Source organism: Castanea sativa, chromosome 11 (genome assembly GCF_040712315.1).
Source record: "Castanea sativa cultivar Marrone di Chiusa Pesio chromosome 11, ASM4071231v1".
NCBI classification, from domain to species: Eukaryota; Viridiplantae; Streptophyta; class Magnoliopsida; order Fagales; family Fagaceae; genus Castanea; species Castanea sativa.
The window spans coordinates 57,623,678-57,645,050 of record NC_134023.1 but is presented as its reverse complement, the minus strand read 5'-3'; the positions used below and the strand labels follow the sequence as shown (position 1 = coordinate 57,645,050).

Below are 21,373 nucleotides of genomic sequence, written 5' to 3'. Positions count from 1 at the left end.
CTCACATTTATGACTTTGAGATCCCACTCAAAGGTTTCAGATCACCACTTGTTGATCTTGCAGCAACTAGATTCCACCAGTATTTGATTGTAGATCTTGTTCCGGTAGACACTTGTAGAATTAGAAGGTACAGAAACTCTCAGATCTCACAGGAGTAACTCATAAGTTTTCCAAGAGTCTTCAAAACGTAGTTAGGGTTTTCCTTTTATAATTAGGAATGTTGGACTGAAACTCTAAAGGTTTTCGTGGGCTTAGGCCTGATTTAAATTCTGCAGAAATTAGTTTTTTGTGATTTTCGATCAGTCAAGCCTGATCTTTGATCGATTGAGCTTCACTGAAATTTAATTCTTTTTCTTGAGACTTGACTTGAAATATTTTGAGCAATGTCTAACACTTATTCTAGACATGTTTTTATTATCAGTTTGCCAACATATAAAAATTAGAACTCTAAACATTTAATCCTAAATCTTTAGAACCTAACATTGCAATCTTTAAGGATAGTAAGCATATAGTTCTTGCATGGGAGCTTCAACTTTGTGTAGGCGTAGAGTTGTAACATTTGTCATCCACTCATTAATATTGTTTCCACTTTTATTTTTATAAAACACCAGAAGCCCACAAAAAAGTTAGACCATAGTGATTAATTGGCATTTCAGTTGCCAACTTGGCTAAGGAGCTAACATTACTAAGAACAATTGGTGGTACATATACAGCATGGAAAACTAAGTCAGAGTGAATTAAGGTAGACCAATCCTCCAACAAAACTCTCTCTTGCCAAGTGGGAGTACACTGTCTGTTGGAAACAAGATCTGATCTGCTACTATCATTGAGCAGCAAAAGAAAATTGTATCCCAAGTCCCTAGCCTTAATCACAGCTTCAAGCATTGCTTCCTGGATTGTGAGTGCAGGTTGTTTCTCTGTACAGCTAGATGTTCTCTGCAGAATGACATCCCCTTTAGATTCCTAGCTTCATAGGCAAAACCAGAACGATGTAATTTCTTGGCTCTTGCTCCAGCTACCTTAATTATGAGTTGCCAAGGATTCTGAGGAAGCTTGTTTTCTCCTTTCTGATCTGACCTTCTAAGAGATGTTGTACTGCGGCTAGAGAAGGCTTCTTTTTACCTGCAAACAAGAGACTGAGCAGTTAGTACAACTTCTAGAGGGTTTGGGTTCTTCCCTTCATGAACAACAAGGTTTCTGTGAGTCCATATGGTCCAAAGTGTTGTGAAAATCCCTTGCAAATAAGATATGCTCTCTGGTTGTAGAGCTTTATGAATATGCAACAACCTCCCAAGCCATTGCTGTATGGAACAGTTCATAAGATCTGATGTGTACACACTGCCAAAGATGTACCATGCCAAGTAGCTCTGGCAAAAGGGCAGAATAAAAGGAGATGGGAAGTGGATTCTTCTTCTTCATCACAGAAAGGGCAAGAACGTGACACAGGGGATTCCCCTGTTCTTAAGGGTAAGGAAGGTTAGCAAACTGTCATGTAGGAGTCTCCACACTAAGTTACTAATTTTCGAAGGGACTTGCACTTTGGTTACATATAATAATAATAATAATAATCTATGCTTTAAAATGATTAAGATTTTCTTAAGCAAAAAATCTAGGACCCACACACTTTGACATAATTTAGATACATGACAAGGGAAGAATAGATTTTCTTTTTTAGTAAATATTAGTGGTGGGCTTGTGTATAAGTGATATGATCCAATCACACATTTACAAATATGTAAATCATTAAAGTGTGAACAAATGTGTGTCGATAGAAGAGGTGTTTTCCTAAGATATCCTAGGGAAAAAAAAAAAAAAAAAAAAAGAGAGAAACACTTTTACGTTGGATTCAATACTTTTTGTTTAAACCTCAAATTTCAAGGCCACACCTAACTATGTTGAATTTATGGTGGTAGATGGGAGGAATTTTGCTTCCATTAGAAAGAATTATTTATAGAGGCAAGCTAAAAGTCACAGATTGAGATATGTGTTGATGCTAGTGCGATTGTTTAATTATCTCTCACAAAAGTTTTTACTCTTTTACATTTTAACTTTGTCTAAGTTTATTTTTATTTAATGGTTAAAATTGAAAGTTTCTTTTTTCAGCTCTCAGTCTCAGCTATTAAAAGCTATTGCACTGGGTGCAATACTTATCTCAATCCAAAAATTACGAGCACATATATGTTTTAAATTGTCATGATAATTATAGGAATAAAGTCATTCCGAACATCTTTGGAACTATAATTATTGGGTGTTTTTTTTTTTTTTTTTTTTCGTTTGTTGATAATTCAATAGTTATAAGGGGTAGGTGGAATTTGAAGATCTTCGGACTCGATTAATCTACTCTTTTAAAATAATTTTGCTGATAATAATTGTCACAACAAAAAGATAACGATGAAAATTATCATAATAATATACAAATAGTTAATACATTAATTATCTTTTCTTTTTTAGGAAATAATACATTAATTATCTTGATTATGTGAAAATACTAGATTCTTTTCAAAACCCATGTATCACTCGAAAATTTTGCTGATAATAATTGTTGTTCGATACTTTTTCATATTTTTTTTTCCCCCGACTGCAAATGGGCTTGAAACCTCAAGTCCAAAATGGACTAGACGAGATCCATTTGGATTGACAAATGGGCTTGGTAATAACAGGGTTCCAAAATAGGCCCCAATGCTTGACAAAGAAAAAGACCAGGGTCACGGAGCTATTCGTTGTCATGCCATAAGTCCTCTGCCTTGTTCCTTCGGGCGTGTCATCTACTCAAGATATTTTTTGTAAATCTGTGGTATTTGTATATGTGCAATCAGGGCTGGCCGAGGCTTAGGCAACTTAGGCCTAGGCCTACTGGCCCCCACCAAAATTTGTTTTTTTTTTACCCCTTAGAAAAAGGGATTATTCCATTGTAAAAGGCCCAAGTTTTATTAAAAATACGGAAGCTATAGTATAATTTATAAGCTATACAGAACCCAGTATAAATCCTCCGTTGAAAGCAAGGAAGTACTAGAATCCATGAGCTATTTAAAGAAAAAAAATAGTACTAATGTACTGCATTGTAGAATTCAATACTAGATTGGGATTCCTGATTAACTTAGAGGTACTAAGATTATAAATTAAGGAGTTGGTAAGATTGATTACCAATTGATACCCAACAACACCTATCATAGTCATGTATGTATGTAAGGTTAAGGTGGAAAGACTGAAACACAATTTGCCATAGAAATCAAATGCTTAATTAGAAGAAAAAGACAACATCAAGAGAAGAGAGTCAAAATTGATATGGTATTCACATGTTGATCAAGCCTGATCCTAGAAAAATGAGAAAAAACATAATTCCTTACTTTTTGGCCAGTAAAGTTGCACATTTTCACTAAAATTTTCAAAGCAAAAACAAAAACTGTCCATTCCGCATCATCATCCAAGTATAGAGCGTAAAAAAGAGGCCAAAGAGACAAAAATCAATCTAGATTTTATACTTTATGAATCCGAATTATTAGGCTTGGTTTTTCTTCATCTATTCCGACTCGATTTTTTTTTTTTCAGAAATCAGAACTTCTAATTGGATTATTGGGCCGGGTTAGTAACAACAGAATTGCAGAATGGGGTCTATGGTAATTGTGTATAAAAATAAAAATAAGGAAAGTGAAACAAATAAAAAAAGTGGAATTGTTTTTTTATAATTTGATAGTTACAATAAGAATGATGACTTTGAACTCTGAATGTTTTGAAAACACTAAAAGATGTTAACCAATTGATTTATAAAGCTCTTGGCAAAGTGACAATTTTCTTCTCAAAGCTTGCATTGCATCTCAAAATTTTGTCAAATATCATAAGCTTCTAATATTCCTAGGCTTTGAAATAAGCAATTTAATGCAAAGTAAAATGACCAGGAAAACAAAATATAGTGGGGTTTTTGTTTTAGTACATTGATAACTTGCATATAATAATATTATGATCTTATGCCCATCTTAGGGCCAAAATGGCCAAATACCACAATTTTCTGAAATTTGTAGCAAAAAAACACTGTTTCGGAACTAAATAGGGAAATACCACTTTTATGGTACTCGAGTTTGGCAAACTCGAGTACCATTTGGAACTCGAGTTTAAGCCACTGTGGCACTGCTGAGGTGGAAATTGGGCGATTAAAAAAATAATGTAGTACTCAAGCTTGGTATACTCGAGTACCATGCAACACAATACTCGAGTATACCATGCTCGAGTACCTTTTATAAATAAAATGTTGTTCATTTTATTTCTACGGTACTCGAGCTCACCAAGCTCGAGTACCTTGTAACTTTTTTTTTTTTGGGACTATCGACAAATAAACATAAACATAAAGTGGTGTTTATTTTATTTCTACAGTACTCGAGCTCACCAAGCTCGAGTACCATGTAACTTTTTTTTTTTTTTTGGATTATCGACAAATAAACATAAACATAAAATGTTGTTTATTTTATTTTTACAGTACTCGAGCTGACTAAGCTCGAGTACCTTGTAACTCTTTTTTTTTTTAATTGGGATTATCGACAAATAAACATAAACATAAAATGTTGTTTATTTTATTTCTACAGTACTCCAGCTCACTAAGCTCGAGTACCTTGTAACTTTTTTTTTTTTTGGGATTATCGAAAAATAAACATAAACATAAAAATAAGTTGTTTTTTATGTTTTTATTTATTTAAATAGAAGCATTGTAAAATATAGAGATTTTAATTTCAAAATATGAATTTAATTTCTACATTAAGTAAAACTGTTCACTGTTTTCTCATAAAAATTGTTCACTGTTTTCTGCATAAACTATTTCGAGCATTCTGCATAAAATTATTTTCTATTCAGCATTATTTAAAAAATTGTTCACTCTCTTTTCTGCGTAAATTATTTTATGTTCACTATTTAAAAAATTATTCGATGTTTTCTCATAAAACACCTAGTGAAATCGTGTTTTCTAAATTTAAACACCAAATCTGAATACTTTTTCATGTTTGAATTTCACAATAATCGAATCTATTTTTCTGCATTGATAAAATTTGTTTCTACATTAATAAAATTTGCTCTCTGCACATCATGTTTACTGTATATTCAAATCTGCTTACTGCATTCATAAAATCTTTTTTTTGCATTAAGTAAAACTGTTCACTGTTTTCTCATAAAAATTGTTCACTGTTTTCTGCATAAACTGTTTTTAGCATTGACGCAGTTATTGCACTTAAATGGTTTTTGTGTTTTTTTAAATATGTAACCATATGAATATTGGACAAACTCCATGAAAGAAAAATGAGTAATTCATATAAATCACCTAATGGTAAATGCCTCGAATAATTCGAATTTGTAAAAAAGTTCAAATTAGTTGAATGTAGAAATCGATGGAAAATCAATGAACGTACCAAATCGTGAAGGTGTACATAAGATGTAGAGATAGTCTAGACTTGTTGAGAAATTTGACTTCATTGAAAGTACAAATCTACTTTTACAGGGATGCATACACCTCCCATTGTAGTCTTTTAAAGCTGGCCAGCTTGCAGATTGTGCAGCAACTTCTTTCATACTCATGGCCTGGGTACCTAATCATTAGTATTGCATAACTGCATTGTACAAACACTAGGAATTGCACATTTTTAATTACATTATTATGCCATTCTCAAAATTTTTTTAAAGTATTTTTCATGTGTATTATTTTCATACTAAGCTACATTGTATTTGTACAAAATTTATTGCAATACAAGTGCTAAATGTCTCTTTTAGATTTCTACTGCCTATTGCTTCCATGCTTTAGAAACCAAAATATTTTCTAGCTGATTGTTGAATGGGGAACAATACACAATATCTGGTCCAAGCAGAGTCCACTCACATAGGCTTAATTTATGCAGTAATCTTCCAATCAAAAGTACGAGTTGACATTAGAACGTAACCATTAGTAGAGGAAAGTCAATTAAATTTGAAACAAGAGGTATAGAAAAAGTCATGTTTCTTTAGCAATTTTATGAAACAAAGTCTAACAAGATACATAGCTATAGTTAACACTGAATTAAATAGACTGTCTATTACACGTGGAACAAGAACTTGGAGACAATGTCACTTTGCAAGAAATAGAAGTGGTATCAACTAAAAACATAACAAAAGTGAAATGTCCTACGATATTTAAAAGATTTTTGTTTAAAAGATTTTTGTTTTTCATTAAAAAAAAAAAAAAGAAGATATTTGTTTTGTGATGTGTTTGGATGGCTATCAAACTATCTATCATTTTGCCATTCTGGAAGGAAAGTAACAGAATGATTATATATATAGAAGGATTCGTTCAAAATTTAAATTGAAAGAAATGAATGAAATGATACCCTTAAAGTGTGGATGAAATGTTTTATAATGCTTAAATTTATAAAAGATACTGGTGAAAGTTCCATGCGTTGCATGGCTTTAATCCTGAATTTTCTTTATATATATTTTTGAGAAATTATAACTAAATGAGTTATTATTACATAAATTTAGAATTATTTTCTAACTATATGTCAAAATTGGGTTAAGTGTCAAAAATGAAACCACGGTTGGGTAAGTTAAATTTGAGACAAATCATAGGTGGGTAAAGTGTAATTCCCAAAAAAAAAAAAAAAAAAAAGTGAGTGGGTTCAAAGGACTAAAAAACCACAATCTACTAGTTATACTAAGGTCAGTTTGGTTCATCTTTTTCAAACAGTTCTTTTGGAAAAAGTAGAAGTTTTAAAAAGTGCAATATGAAATTGAGTTTTTATTTTATTTTATTTTATTTTTTAAGTAGTATGTTTGGTAAAAACTATCAAAAAATGCTTTTTGACAAAGTTGAGTGTTTGGCTAATACTTATAAAAGTGGCGGTTTGAGTTGTAAATTACCAAAAAAGACAAGATATATAAAAATATATATATTTTTTAATTACCTCTCTTAATTCAAGTTATGGACAAAATATTTTTTCAAAAATTTCACAATAAAGTCTGCATGACAAGCTGGAATTCAGATTAGTTTATTTCCCAAAGTCATCCAAGAAGTACCCGCACAGATTCGAGGACTTGATTATATGAAGATCACTATCTGGAGTACTCTTCCAACTTGAGACAATAGTTATTATATGGAAGCTCGGCCAACACACATTTTGGTTGTTATTCAGGATTAGGGTTGTATCCTTGAATACAACTGGTATATAGAAGATACTTATTTACCACTTGATCCGGATGCTCTGGCTCAAGATGGTCTAATTTCATGAGTAATAAGATTTATGAGATATAGAAAGAATTAAACAAAGGCTTCTACTTATATAGTTATACAAATAGGATAGTTGTATATGGTACAATACCTTTAGCAAGAAGGCTATTTGGAAAAAGAAAGATTGTTAAGGATCCTAGAATGATACAGATTTAAAGACAGACAGATAGATCACTATTCACTGGCGACAAATCACTATTAACTGCGACAAATCACTATTTCATTGGCGACAGATCACTATTCACCAGCACGCGTGAATAGCTTCCAGAAAAATCAAGACTGTCAAGACAAATACAGACAGATGTTCAAAAGTTACTATTGTTTACTAGCATGGGTAAAAAGAGATCTGATAAATTCCCAAGATCTGAAAGATTCCCAGATAGACGCAGACAGACTATTACTCATTAGTACTAATTTTCATACCACCGACAAATTAACTTGAGTTAAATTTACCTACTTAGGTTACTTTACCATGGTTCATTTCACCTATAAAAGAGATGGACTACGAAGAGAGAAGACAAGTTTCTAAGTTTCTAAGATTCTAAGCTTTTAAGTTCTAAGTTTTAGAAAGCCTTTTGTAATAGCCTTCCCTCTCCTTCACAAAGACTTTTGAACTCTCTCCCCATCTTGTAATCTGTAACCTTTCTCTTCAGACAGTTTTATTTTCAAGCTTGTATCAAAGATAGCAGTTTGTTTTTAAGTTTATCAAAGACTGAAGTTTTTATTCAAGTAAGATTTTGCTAGTTTCTGTTTTCATATTCTATACTTCATTTTAACCTTATTTTGAATATATCTATTGTGCTATTTACTTCTTTATTATCTATTTTATCATTGTTTATGCTTCCATATTACTGATGTGCTCTCTCCTGGGTAGTCATTGGTATTAGAGCATCCGGATCATAAAACACCTAATGAACAGAGAATAATTTATGCAAAAAAAATAGTGAACAATTTTTCAAGTAATGATGAACAGAAAATAATTTTATGCAGAATGCTAAAAATAGTTTATGTAGAAAACAGTGAACAGTTTTAATTAATGCAGAAAACAGATTTTATGAATGCAGTAAGCATATTTGAATATACAGTAAACATGATGTAGCACCAATTGTGGCATGAGTAGTTTTTTGAAGACACGTCACCAGCTCGCTGCTGTAGCACCAACTGTAGTCATACGAACCACATGTGCCAACAAACGCCACTATTTCACACGTGCTGCTCAACAGCTTGACACGATTTCACACACTGTCTAGTCATATCATCCACATTCATGAGAATACTTAAATATATGAATAATTGTACCCTGGTGCCAGGGACGTAGCACTGTGTTAATTAAATATGATGCTTTGTTCAAGAACACTACAACTATCGCCCATATCTTCAAATCTCATTGTAACATTGGGAACATTTAAAATCCTGTTCATGTAGTGTTTTTTAGCCTGTATTGACATGACAAGCCCTAATAACTGAAATTATAATGCTTGGAACATAAAATGAGGTTATAAATGCACCATAATAATGATCTTATTTCTACCCCCAATAACTTCGTAGATTTACTAAGCTATGAGTCGCAACACCTCAACATCAAATCATACAATGCGAAACAAGTTTGGATCTACTTTAACAAATGGATTATCACAAGTTCCAGCAAATCAACAACTACAGACATACACAGACCACTATGGAGGGAAATGGGTTGGAAAGAAGAGAGATTTCCTTAATATGCCAATATACATGTACGAGAGTCTTGGAAGCGTCGGGCACATCATGGTCGGCAAACCTACAAAACTAAGTACAGATACCACTGCAATAGAGTTCACCATAGCAGAACCACCACGGTCAACCCTATACGAGAAGAGGTGTGAATTGGAGGTGTATTGTCGATGGCATGGGTTACGAGTTCCTAAGGCACGCTCAGCTGAGTTACCTAGAGATGAACTTGCTAACATACTTGCTCGTCTTGAACAAGAGAACAGTCAAATGCAAAGGCGATTAGACCGTTTTCATGCAATCCAAAAAACTAGGAAGCATCTAAAGGGGAAGGCGCAAGAGCAAGCCATCAAGTCTATTAATGAAGTTATTGCGTTAGATGATAAAAGAGATATTTCAGACTTCTCAGATTCAAGTAATGATGATTTTCAAAAATTTCTACCTACGAACATTAGACATTGTTGTTAATGTCTACATGTTCTGTGCAATACAAAATGTTGTTGTTAATATCTGACAACTGATGATTATGTACATTCAACTTTTGCAAATCTAAAGATTAACTGTTCATTAGTTTTGTCTAAGTTTATATGAAATCACTTGCTCATTTTTTCCCTGCTGTTCTTTGTTGCTACATATGATTCTTGTGCTTTGGTTGGACAATGTCCTCTACTTTGTAATGTAGGAAACACCTTAGGAAGTGAAATGCCTCTAGTTAGATATGTTGATGTTTTCAATATTCTGTTTGTGTAATTTGAAATGTTACACACATAACACTTATCACCCAAATTAGATTTATTGTACATTACATGTTGAGCCCTGACCAGAAGTACCCATGTGCTATTACTTCTAACCAGTAGTCACAGATTATGGGAAGAGTGTTTCGACTAGCATCCTTGAAAATAACCAAAGATAGTAAACAGTTCTACATGTGCTACTCAACAGCTTGGTACTATTGAGCCCTGACTAGAAGTACCTATCCACACCCACATGAATACACAGATATGCAACCTTTTGTAATGCACCATTTTCAAGGATGCATCGCCTCCATGGAAAGTTTATGCATCAATTTTGGGGGTGAGCTATCCACCATTGCTACACTGATGCTCGCAGTGCTACATGTGACGTTCTTTGATTTTTCTAGTGAACAGTTTTACTTAATGCAAAAAAAAGATTTAATGAATGCAGTAAGTAGATTCGAATATATAGTAAACATGATGTGCAAAGAGCAAATTTTGTTAATCTAGAAACAGATTTTATCAATGCAGAAAAATAGATTCGATTATTGTGAAATTCAAACATGAAAAAGCTTTCCAATTTGGCTTTAAATTTAGAAAACACGATTTCACTAGGTGTTTTATGATAAAACATTGAACAATTTTTTAAATAACGAACAGAAAATAATTTACGCAGAAAAGAGAGTGAATTTTTTTTTTAAATAATGCTTAACAGAAAATAATTTTATGCAGATTGCTAGAAATAGTTTATGCAGAAAACAGTGAACAATTTTTATGAGAAAATAGTGAACAGTTTTACTTAATGCAAAAAACAGATTTTATGAATGCAGTAAGCAGATTCGAATATACAGTAAACACGATTTGCAGAGAGCAAATTTTATTAATGTAGAAACAGAATTTATCAATGCAGAAAATAGATTCGATTATTGTGAAATTCAAACATGAAAAAGCATTCAGATTTGGCGTTTAAATTTAGAAAACACGATATCACTAGGTGTTTTATGAGAAAACAGCGAACAATTTTTTAAATAGGGAACAGAAAACAATTTACGCAGAAAAGAGAGTGAACAATTTTTTAAATAATGCTGAAAAGAAAATAATTTTATGTAGAATGCTAGAAGTAGTTTATGCAGAAAACAGTGAACAATTTTTATGAGAAAACAGTGAATAGTTTTACTTAATGCAAAAAATAGATTTTATGAATGCAGTAAGCAGATTCGAATATACAATAAAAACAATTTGCAAAGAGCAAATTTTATTAATGTAGAAACATATTTTATCAATGCAGAAAAATAGATTTGATTATTGTGAAATTCAAACATGAAAAAGCATTCAGAATTGGCGTTTAAATTTAGAAAACACAATATCACTAGGTGTTTTATGAGAAAACAACGAACAATTTTTTAAATAGTGAACAGAAAATAATTTACGCAGAAAAGAGAGTGAACAATTTTTTAAATAATGCTGAAAAGAAAATAATTTTATGCAGAATGCTAAAAGTAGTTTATGCAGAAAACAGTGAACAATTTTTATGAGAAAAAAATGAACAGTTTTACTTAATGCAAAAAACAGATTTTATGAATGCAGTATGCAGATTCGAATATACAGTAAAAACGATTTGCAGAGAGCAAATTTTATTAATGTAGAAACATATTTTATCAATGCAGAAAAATAGATTCGATTATTGTGAAATTCAAACATGAAAAAGCATTCAGATTTGGCGTTTAAATTTAGAAAACACGATTTCACTAAGTGTTTTATGAGAAAACAACGAACAATTTTTTAAATAGTGAATAGAAAATAATTTACACAGAAAAGAGAGTGAACAATTTTTTAAATAATGCTGAACATAAAATAATTTTATGCAGAATGCTAAAAGTAGTTTATACAGAAAACAGTGAACAATTTTTACGAGAAAATGGTGAACAGTTTTACTTAATGCAAAAAACAGATTGTATGAATGCGGTAAGCAGATTCGAATATACAGTAAACATGATGTGCAGAGAGCAAATTTTATTAATGTTGAAACATATTTTATCAATGTAGAAAAATAGACTTGATTATTGTGAAATTCAAACATGAAAAAGCATTCAGATTTGGCGTTTAAATTTAGAAAATACGATTTCATTAGGTGTTTTATGAGAAAACATCAAACAATTTTTAAATAGTGAACAGAAAATAATTTCCGCAGAAAAGAGAGTGAACAATTTTTTAAACAATGCTAAACAGAAAATAATTTTATGCAGAATGATAGAAATAGTTTATGCAGAAAATAGTGAACAATTTTTATGAGAAAACGGTGAACAATTTTACTTAATGTAGAAATTAAATTCATATTTTGAAATTAAAATCTCTATATTTTACAATGCTTCTATGTAAGTAAATAAAAACATAAAAAAGGTACTTGTTTTTATGTTTATGTTTATTTGTCGATAATCCCCCAAAAAAAAAAAAGTTACAAGGTACTCGAGCTTGGTGAGCTCGAGTACTGTAGAAATAAAATAAACACCATTTCATGTTTATGTTTATTTGTTGATAATCCCAAAAATAAAAAAATTTACATGGTACTTGAGCTTGGTGAGCTCAAGTACTGTAGAAATAAAATAAACAGCATTTTATGTTTATGTTTATTTGTCGATAGTCCCAAAAAAAAAAAGTTACAAGGTACTCGAGCTTGGTGAGCTCGAGTACCGTAGAAATAAAATGAACAACATTTTATTTATAAAAGGTACTCGAGCATGATATACTTGAGTATTGTGTTGCATAGTACTCGAGTATACCAAGCTCGAGTACCGCATTATTTTTGTGTGAAGACTGTTGAAATAATTTTGTAACTTATCTATTAGTGGGAATTGTATTTTTGGCTTTATTTTTACCTTTTGAATTCTTACTGCATTGTTGTTTCTCTTAATGAGAAAGTATTGGTTCATTTTTATATGCATAGGATGGCCTAGTATAGATAAACTGTTTGTATGTTTTTTGATTGCTGGATGAAATTGGTTGTCTTTGTTGCAGTAGTGCTGCGTATCTTTTGAATTCTCCCATTGCACAAAAACCATGTCAACATTCGTTATCAACAAGTTCTGTAGTTGAGCCTCACCAAAGAAAAAGGAGTAGGAAAGATCCACTAGTTGAAGTTGTTGCAGATATTGGTTCCTCACTTTTAATTGTTAAGAACTTTAGAATGTTTTTTAGTTTAAGATTTTGAATGTTGTGAAAAAACCCCATGCATTTGGGTCTCTCTCTTTGTTGATATAGAACATTTTATTTGTCATTAGTTGGCAAGACATTTCATCTTGACAATTGGATTATCAATGGCTTTTTCATTACCTCGTGTATTTATTAATTGGATTATCAATGGCTTTTTCATTACCTCATATATTTATTAAAACTGTTACTAAAAATTAAAAGGTAGAAGGACTAAGAAAAATAATAATTAAAAAATATATTTTATTGATCTTAAATCCAAATCAAAATCCAAAGTTAGGTATCCAAACAATGGAATTTCAAACCCTTTACTGTTTAAAAAGACCCAAAAAAGGAATTTTAAAATCAATGGATTTCAAATCAAAGGATTTCAAATAAATGAATTTCAATCCAAATCCAAATCCAAATGTTGCCATCCAAACACAACCTTAGACTTTTAAGAATTTGGCTAATTACAGTAAGTGGTGCTATAGTGGGTCTCATAGAAAACTAGAAATGAAAACGGAATACACCATGTTCTGTAGCTTATAGGTCTTTATTGTATCAGCGACCTTGGCTACAAATCTTAATCAATAGTACATTAAACACATAAGTTCATTTATGAAGAAAATTTATTCACTTGATACATGAAGGGAAAGAAAAAAGACTAAGTGATGAATTAAACAACTAGGGAGCTCCTTGTCAAAAAAAAAAAAAAAACTAGGGAGCTACACATTATTTGCACCAATATTACATAACATAAACTTGGCAAACTATGATGGCAACCTTCATGATAAGTCATCAGCCTACCTGTGGTGAAAGAAGATAAATTTCAATATAATAAGAATTGGATTTCAAATAATGACAATGTGGTGAGTGAGGTCTTTCCAACAGTAACAAAAATTTAAAAGATAAATATTAACTCGTTACGTACAACTTAATTTAATTTGAAAATTAAGTATCACCTTTTATTTTGGTGGAATTATGATATATCAACTCATTTAATATTTATGGAATTGGCAATATTCCATTTACATAGAAGATTTAGAATTATAGACAAGCAAGGTTTGTCCAAGATTAGTTTTTTTTTTTTTTTTTTTAAAGAAAAAGATGATTGTCCAACAAATTAGTAAACTTTGTAGCCTTTACAAGTTTACATCTCTATGTCACCAATTCAATACATGTGGCAATAATTTAAGTTTAAGTCATCGATAGCGATTTCTATCTAGACTAATAGGATATTAGCCAATTTCTTGTGATCTCAGTCATTCCAGCAGTGGAAATCACCCAAATGAAAAACTTTTTAGGCCTCTTTAGATTTTTTTTATTGAAAATAAATTTGAACAAGCTATATATTTAACGGATAAAAGACACATTTAGGTATTAATTAATTGGAGTCATTCTAATCCTATGTAGTATGACAACAGAATGAGCATATCAATTTTTAAGCGATTCCATTCTTCTCAATTTTGCTAGGGAAAAAAGAGAGCACTAACATGAAAGACTGTGGCCTTCTAATCACTATATGATCTCCTATCATGTGGTTTAGGTGGAAACATTACCAAATTCTATATCCAAATGAGAAAACAATATTTACTTGGATTTTGAACTCCTTGTCTTGTGTATGCTAGTTTTAAGAATGTTTTGTCAAATTTTATGCAGCTCAACTATAGCAACATTGATGTTCATCCTTTCCCTTGGATATTGTGTGGAACAAGCAACTCCAATTTTGAGTATCAAAATTAAGCATTCTTGAATGTTGGAACTTCCATTTGGATCCTCATTTCGAGTGTCGCTCCTTGTCTCTTCCTCTTGTCTTTCCCAAAGAAGAATAGGATCTACAATGCCAATGATATGTTTTGGCAAAGCTACTTAAACAAAGGCATCAAGGCTTAAAATAAAAAAGAGATGCACACAATAACCCAAAACATATAAGGAAAAAAAAAAGAATGAAAAACAAGGAATGAAAAGTAGCCCCCCCCCCCCCCCCCCTCCCAAAAAAAAGACAAACAAAAGAGATGAACACACACGCACAAGAAGAAGGGAACAACAAAAAGTAACAGAATAAGAAATAGACGTGTTGACGAAAATTGTTAACAATAATTGTTAGATTATGTTTAACAAACATTGTCAAATTATGTTTAACAAGAATTGTTAAATCATGTCTAATTCATCAAACATAATTTTACCCATAAGTCTTTCGGCGTATGAGTTTTATTAATGTGAGTAATGCCCATTCAAGATGATGTATCTCTTAATTACAACCTCTTGTTTCAAGGAAAAACCCTTTGATTCCAACTACGTTGTCTTTGTACATGAGTTTATTTACTTTCATATTTAAGGGGATATGTGTTTTTATTTATTTGTGGCTGCACCCAATAATTTGTTTAGCTTGACTACGTACCCTTGACAGGGATCAAGCCAACACGTAGTTCATTATTTTTGAGGTTTTAGATTTAAGATCCTTAAATATAATTTTATCCAATTTTAATGATGGACATATAAGTCAAGTACTTGATGTTTAATTAAGCATTGACTTAATTTTGTTTTGGGTGAGATAATTGATTTTAGTCTCAAGGATAAGTCAAGGACCTTGCTTTTATGACAATTGAACCAAGGATTTTGTTTTAAGAAGTTGAATGTCTAAGCAAATTTGTCTTTCTTTCATTTGCTTCTTTGTAGGAATTTTAATAATATTTTGATTGAAATTCCCAAATTGAATTAAGGGAATGAAAACTCCTTTGAAGCAATTCAATCATTGTGAACATATTTGGAATTGGAAAATTTCTCCAACCCAATTTTATGGTCATTTTATTTTAGGAATTATTAACTCTAATTTTGATTAAAGAATTAATAATCCAAAAGAATTCCTCATGATTAATATGGTGGAGTTAAGGATTCCATTAATTTGATGGTGGAGTCAAGGACTCTATTGATAGGGTAGAGTTAAGGACTCCATTGATGAGGTAGAGTCAAGGACTCCATTGATTTAGTAGAGCTAAGGACTCGATTGATGGGGTAGAGTCAAGGACTCCATTATTTTTGTAGAGTCAAGGACTCCATTACTTTTGTATATAGTCAATGACTCTAGTTGAGAAAACATTGTACCAAAACTTGATAGAATTTTTATTTGGTAATTTTCAAATAAGATTTAAGAGTCAAGGACTCTTGTATAAAGCTTCATGTATGGAGTTAAGAACTCCTCATGAAACCCAACCCTATTTGTTTTACCAAACAAAAATTCAGATTTGAAAAAGAGAAAGAAAGAGAGATTTTGGTAGAGAAGAAAGGGACTGATGAAATCCCAACCTAATGTTAATGGTGCGTGTTCCTCTGCTTGTTGCTCTCTACCTTCTTCTTTTTCTTTTTCTTTTTTCTGTATTTTGCTGTGTGTTTTCTCTCTATTTTTTTGTGTCCCTTGGCCCTTGCTCTTTTTTAATTTCTTTTGTTGGAAACTCTTTAATTTATAGAGAAATTGGGAAACTGTTCCCGCTTTTTATTCTCAACTGATCAGTTCATGGGCAACTTTCATGGACCATTAACTTCTTCCCGTGTTCATGCCATCACCCACTTTTCAGCTTTTCAATTTTTGGTGGCCATTTTTTCACTCTTTATCTCCATTTTTTATGGACAATGGCAGGCTTGCGTCCTGATAATGGTATGCCCACTTTTGCTTTAGCCCTTATTTTTCTCACTTCAGTCTTTTCTTATAGGTAATGGAAGACTAGCAAACTAGGTAGCTTTTCACCTCATGTGGACCCCTTTATACATATACGTATATATGTATATATATTAAGAGAATTTAGAAAATTAGTTATTTTTTACTGTAAAAAATACCCCTACCTAAAACTTATAAATGAGGTTAAAATAGTAAATTGACAAAAATAATAAATTCTTACTTCTACGTTGAAATGCCTTCCTGGTTCTATTAAACTCTTACTTTTACGTTGATTTAAATTCCTACTTCTACTCACTAACTCCCTACAAAATAGGATCAGTCTTTTGTTAGTTTTAAAACTCATCTAATCTACAAAACTCACCCGACGTATTCGTCACACCCTTAAATTATTTTTTTATTTTTTTTTTTGTGATTGGAAAAAGTAGAAATTTCAAATTATAATCAATGCAAATTATAAATCTTTACCCAAATATATATATATATATATATATATATATATATATATATATATATATTTATATGACCACACATTTGATCTCATCCTATTATCTAGTCCACATGCTGTGAAGTGACTTTTTTTTTTATAACACCTTTTTTTAGTTTCAATAGTTGCCCCCGTGTGTCATGCAAGAATTAGAATTCTTTGTGTGACACACGTTTGTTAGGAACAGTAGTCTTCCCTGCTAGGACTAGACCTCTTTTTGAGTTTTGATAAGTATAGGACTCTAGCACTATATATACTTCACGAGCCTTTGCTAAGTTTATCACATTTTTGCTAAATAAGAGCACTCACAGCTAGGGGTGTGCGTAGTTCAGTATGCTCGGTTTTTTCTCAAATTTGTTACCGAACCGATAGGGATTGGTTTTCTTATAATTAAAACCGATGCATACCAATTAGGGTCGGTTTTCCGACCTATAGCAGTGCGTTTTGGTCGGCTTGGTTTAATCGGTTTGGTCGATTTGAAACATTAAAAATTCTACCAATATCATATCTTTTTGTCTTTTTACAGCTAAGTCTGTTCCAGAAACATCACACATATAGAAGTAGAACGACCAAACACATTCAACCAGGTTCAAGGTACACGACGAAACCAGCACACCTCCATATTCTCTGAACTCACATAAACTATAAACTTAGTAATAAATACTTTAGTAAGTTTATAGTAACAATATAAATTCTTCTTCTTTTTTTTTGGGTAAACAGGAATTAACTAAAAAATAGAGCATTTACACTTAGTAAAAAAAATAAAAAACAGAGCATTTACTATCATTAACAAAAAACATAAAAAACACAGCATTTACACTTAGTAACGGTGTAAACCAAATAGGTAACAATAATACAATATAAACCAAATAGGTAACAGTGTTACCATTACCATTGAGTCCAAACAACTGAAACAACTCAAACAGGTGTTGAAAAAATGATAAAAAGCATGATAAAAAAAATTATAAAAAACAGTATAAACCAAATAGGTAACAGTATAAGCTTAGTTTGGAATTTGAACTTTTTGTTTTTGCCGAGAGGTGAGAGAAGAGAGGGGCTTAGCCTTAGTGGCTTACCAATGGTTTGTTGCGGTGAGCCAGTGACTGGTGAGCACCTGCTAGTTGTTGTAGAGGCCAACTAAGGCGAGGCGTTAGGGACTCAGGTCGGCGAGCAGCGAGAGCGAGAGAGAGTTAAGGTCCTTCTGAGACTGAGAGTGAAAGAAAGAATTTATACCTAGTGAGAAATCTGAAAGCCTAGGTTTATACTATTTTGTTAACACCCAATATGACAACGTTTTGTTAAAAAAAATTAAAATAGATTCTCAGTGAGATGACGTCGTATCCAAACCTCTGAAATTTATATCATATATGCAGGTATCGGTTTGGTTCAGCGAGAATCGAATTTGGGCTCTCTGTGCTCACACTTTTCAAGTCAATTCGTGTGCTCACACTTTTCTTTTCATTTTAGCATCACTTTTCAGTAAAACACTCTCTCGCCTCCCCCACTCTCTCAACCTCCACGCTTCCCTCAACCTCATCGTCACCGCTGCTAGCATACCCAACTCAAACCCATCAGCAAAATCGAAGCCAAAACATCAACTCACCATTTGATGATTTTTTTTTGATAGGTGAGTTATCTCTTTTGTATGCATCGAATCAATTTGTTCTATACTTCTACTAGTGATCTATCTTTCTCATTGCCAAGTCTCCTCCAAACGGTTCTAAAAAAAATCATCACCTCCATAAAGAAACGCATAACTCTCCTTCGATTCCTTCGTCTCACAAACTTATTTTTCTTTTAAGAAAAAGGGTTTCAAATATTCTCTCTCCCTTTTTCTTTTCTTATTTTTTTTTTATTAATAAAAATTATCATTCTTTTATTCAATAGCTTGTGTGCGAGCTAATAACAACAAGAGGAGCAAGCATAAAAATCACAGCCAAAACAACAAAGTTTAGCCATTTTTGGCTTTCAGTTGGATCGGTAAGAGGAAATTCTCAATAACCTAGTTTTGGTTTATTCTTGTTACTTGTTTTTAGCTTTTGTGGCTTTTTCTTGGGGAGCTTTAAGGCTTTAGGGTTTTAATAGTTGAAGGGTTTTTGTTCATTTCATATTATAATGATCAACTATTGTTTTTGATTGTGTAGCTTGTGAAATTGGGGAGATGGGTTTGGTTGAAATCTGGGTTGGAGGTGGCTACAGGGGTTGGATGTTGAAATTTTAGTTGAAGAAGTTGAAGTGGCTGTTGTATTCCTTTTATGGATAGGCTCAGCTGTTTTAGTGGTTCCTACTCTTAAGGTAAGGATTTTTTTTTTTTTTTTTAAACTTCATGTGTCTATCAGTGTGTCTCTAATACCAATCAATATGTTCTATGTTGTGAAAAGGTTAACCAATAAGCTGAAAAGGCATAGTCTTTAATTGTTTGTTAGAGGATTATTTGTGTTGTGTGATTGATTTGTGTCTCCAATTTTCTTAGTAGGGGTATAGACTCTTGAGTGAATATGATAATTTTGTGATGTTATTCAGTTGAATTATTCAACGTTTGCAGGTTCTTAGTGAGATTATTGATCATTCTTTCTTGTATAATCACTTGTATAGAATGGATAATTGGGGGGCTTTGAAGGTGATGATGGCACATCTAGTTAGTTTGAGTGGTTCTTCTTTAGTGAGTTTGATGGGGGACTTTTAGCACAGAATTGGATTAATATTTGCAGGATTGCTAAAATTGGGTATAAGAGATTTTGACATTTTTACACTGTTAGGCACATATTTTAGGAAGAACTGATGATCAGAATTGAACCAACTGCATGTTTTCTGACTTGCAGTTTATATAACTAACTTTTGGTGACCCTCTTCTTTCATCCTCTGTCTCCCCCCCTCTAAAAAAAGAAAAACAAAAAAGAACCATCATAAACATAGCAAAATAGACTAATAGAGACCAAAATAAGGAGGACAAGGAAAAAAAAAATTCCTATCTTGATAACTTTCAATGCTTCATTTGTTTGTAATGATAGTTGTTGATTAAATATAGTAATTTCTTCGTTTAATCTTCTTCTTGCAGCCTCATGCAAATGGTTTTCAAAGTTGCAACTTGCAACGACTTTTGTTTGCTTCTGTACCATATAACTGCCTCTAAAGCACGCAAGATTAATATTGAGGTTTTTGTTATTTAGAGTTTTGTTATGTAGCTTGTAGGAGGGCGTTCCTCATATAGCTCTGGCAAAGGAAGAAGCCATGAAGGGTTAATCAAGTTTGGTTTCAGCCTAGTAAAAGGCAAAGCTAATATCCCATGGAGGATTATCATGTTGCTAAATTTATGCAAGTTGAGGGTCATGAATTAGGACTATTTGTTATCTATGATGGCCATTTGGGAGATACTGTTCCTTCCTACCTACAGAAACATTTGTTTTCCAATATCCTAAAGGAGGTGGGGTCTTGCTTTTAAACTTTAACAGAATTTTAAATTATAGTCTTGCTCAGTTATGTAATAAATTTTAAGGGTTTATTCTTAGTTTCTTACACTCTAATGTAATCATTTTAGGAATTTGTGAAGACCATGAAGCTGGCTTTGTTCATGAAAAAGCGGGTGCTGGAGAGATTAGTGAAGATCAAGAAGCTGGCTTTGTTCATGATTTTTTTTTTTTTTTGGAGAAATTGTTCGTGAAATTTTAGATAGAAAGAACATGACTCATATCTACTTTAGTTGGGATCATAATCAAGATGTAGCTATTTTGGCTTTCTTGAAACACTGAAATCACATATGTATATTGTGAAGCTAATTTAGCTAAGCTATAAAGCCTTTTAGTTTTGGGTTTTGTTTGTTTGGTTGTGAATAAAAATTTCAATAAATTTTTGTTGTTTATAACAAGTGAATCCGGTGGCCCTACTACTAGCATAAATGGTTATTTCCTTTATTATTACTAGATGGTATGATAACCATAATTATTAGCTTGTCTTTGAGAAGAAATTATTAGCTTTTATGCGCTCTGGTTGTGCCTTTTATATAAGCATTTTTTAACATCTAATGGAAAGAAACCACTGCACCATGTTACACTTAAGAATTTTGATAAGCTAATTGTGTTCTCATAATTTTCAAAGTGGACTGGTTTCCATTGCACGCACATGCTCATTATTGAGATTTTACAAAATGACAAGGCTCACAATGTTTTCTACCATTATGGCTCCTATTTCTACAATGACACCATTTATAAAGTATGTAACTTAGACTTCTAGCAGAGAAATGGAATACAAATGGGATCAATCCAATTCATTGAGAATATCAAATGCACCCCAAATAGACACTTCTAATGTCTTTGCATTGTTATTTTATTAATTTCATGTGTCATCAAAGT

The 21,373-nt window shown here is 32.0% G+C and overlaps 1 long non-coding RNA gene across 1 annotated transcript; it reads left to right on the top strand.

Annotated features, from left to right (window-relative positions):
• Window positions 1-18,224: 18,224 nt before the first annotated feature.
• Window positions 18,225-20,836, top strand: LOC142614716 (uncharacterized). Its single transcript, XR_012840524.1, has 5 exons — window positions 18,225-18,651; window positions 18,912-19,004; window positions 19,169-19,319; window positions 20,210-20,448; window positions 20,563-20,836. It is a non-coding gene; the product is annotated as an uncharacterized LOC142614716 (long non-coding RNA).
• The last annotated feature ends 537 nt before the right edge of the window (window positions 20,837-21,373 follow it).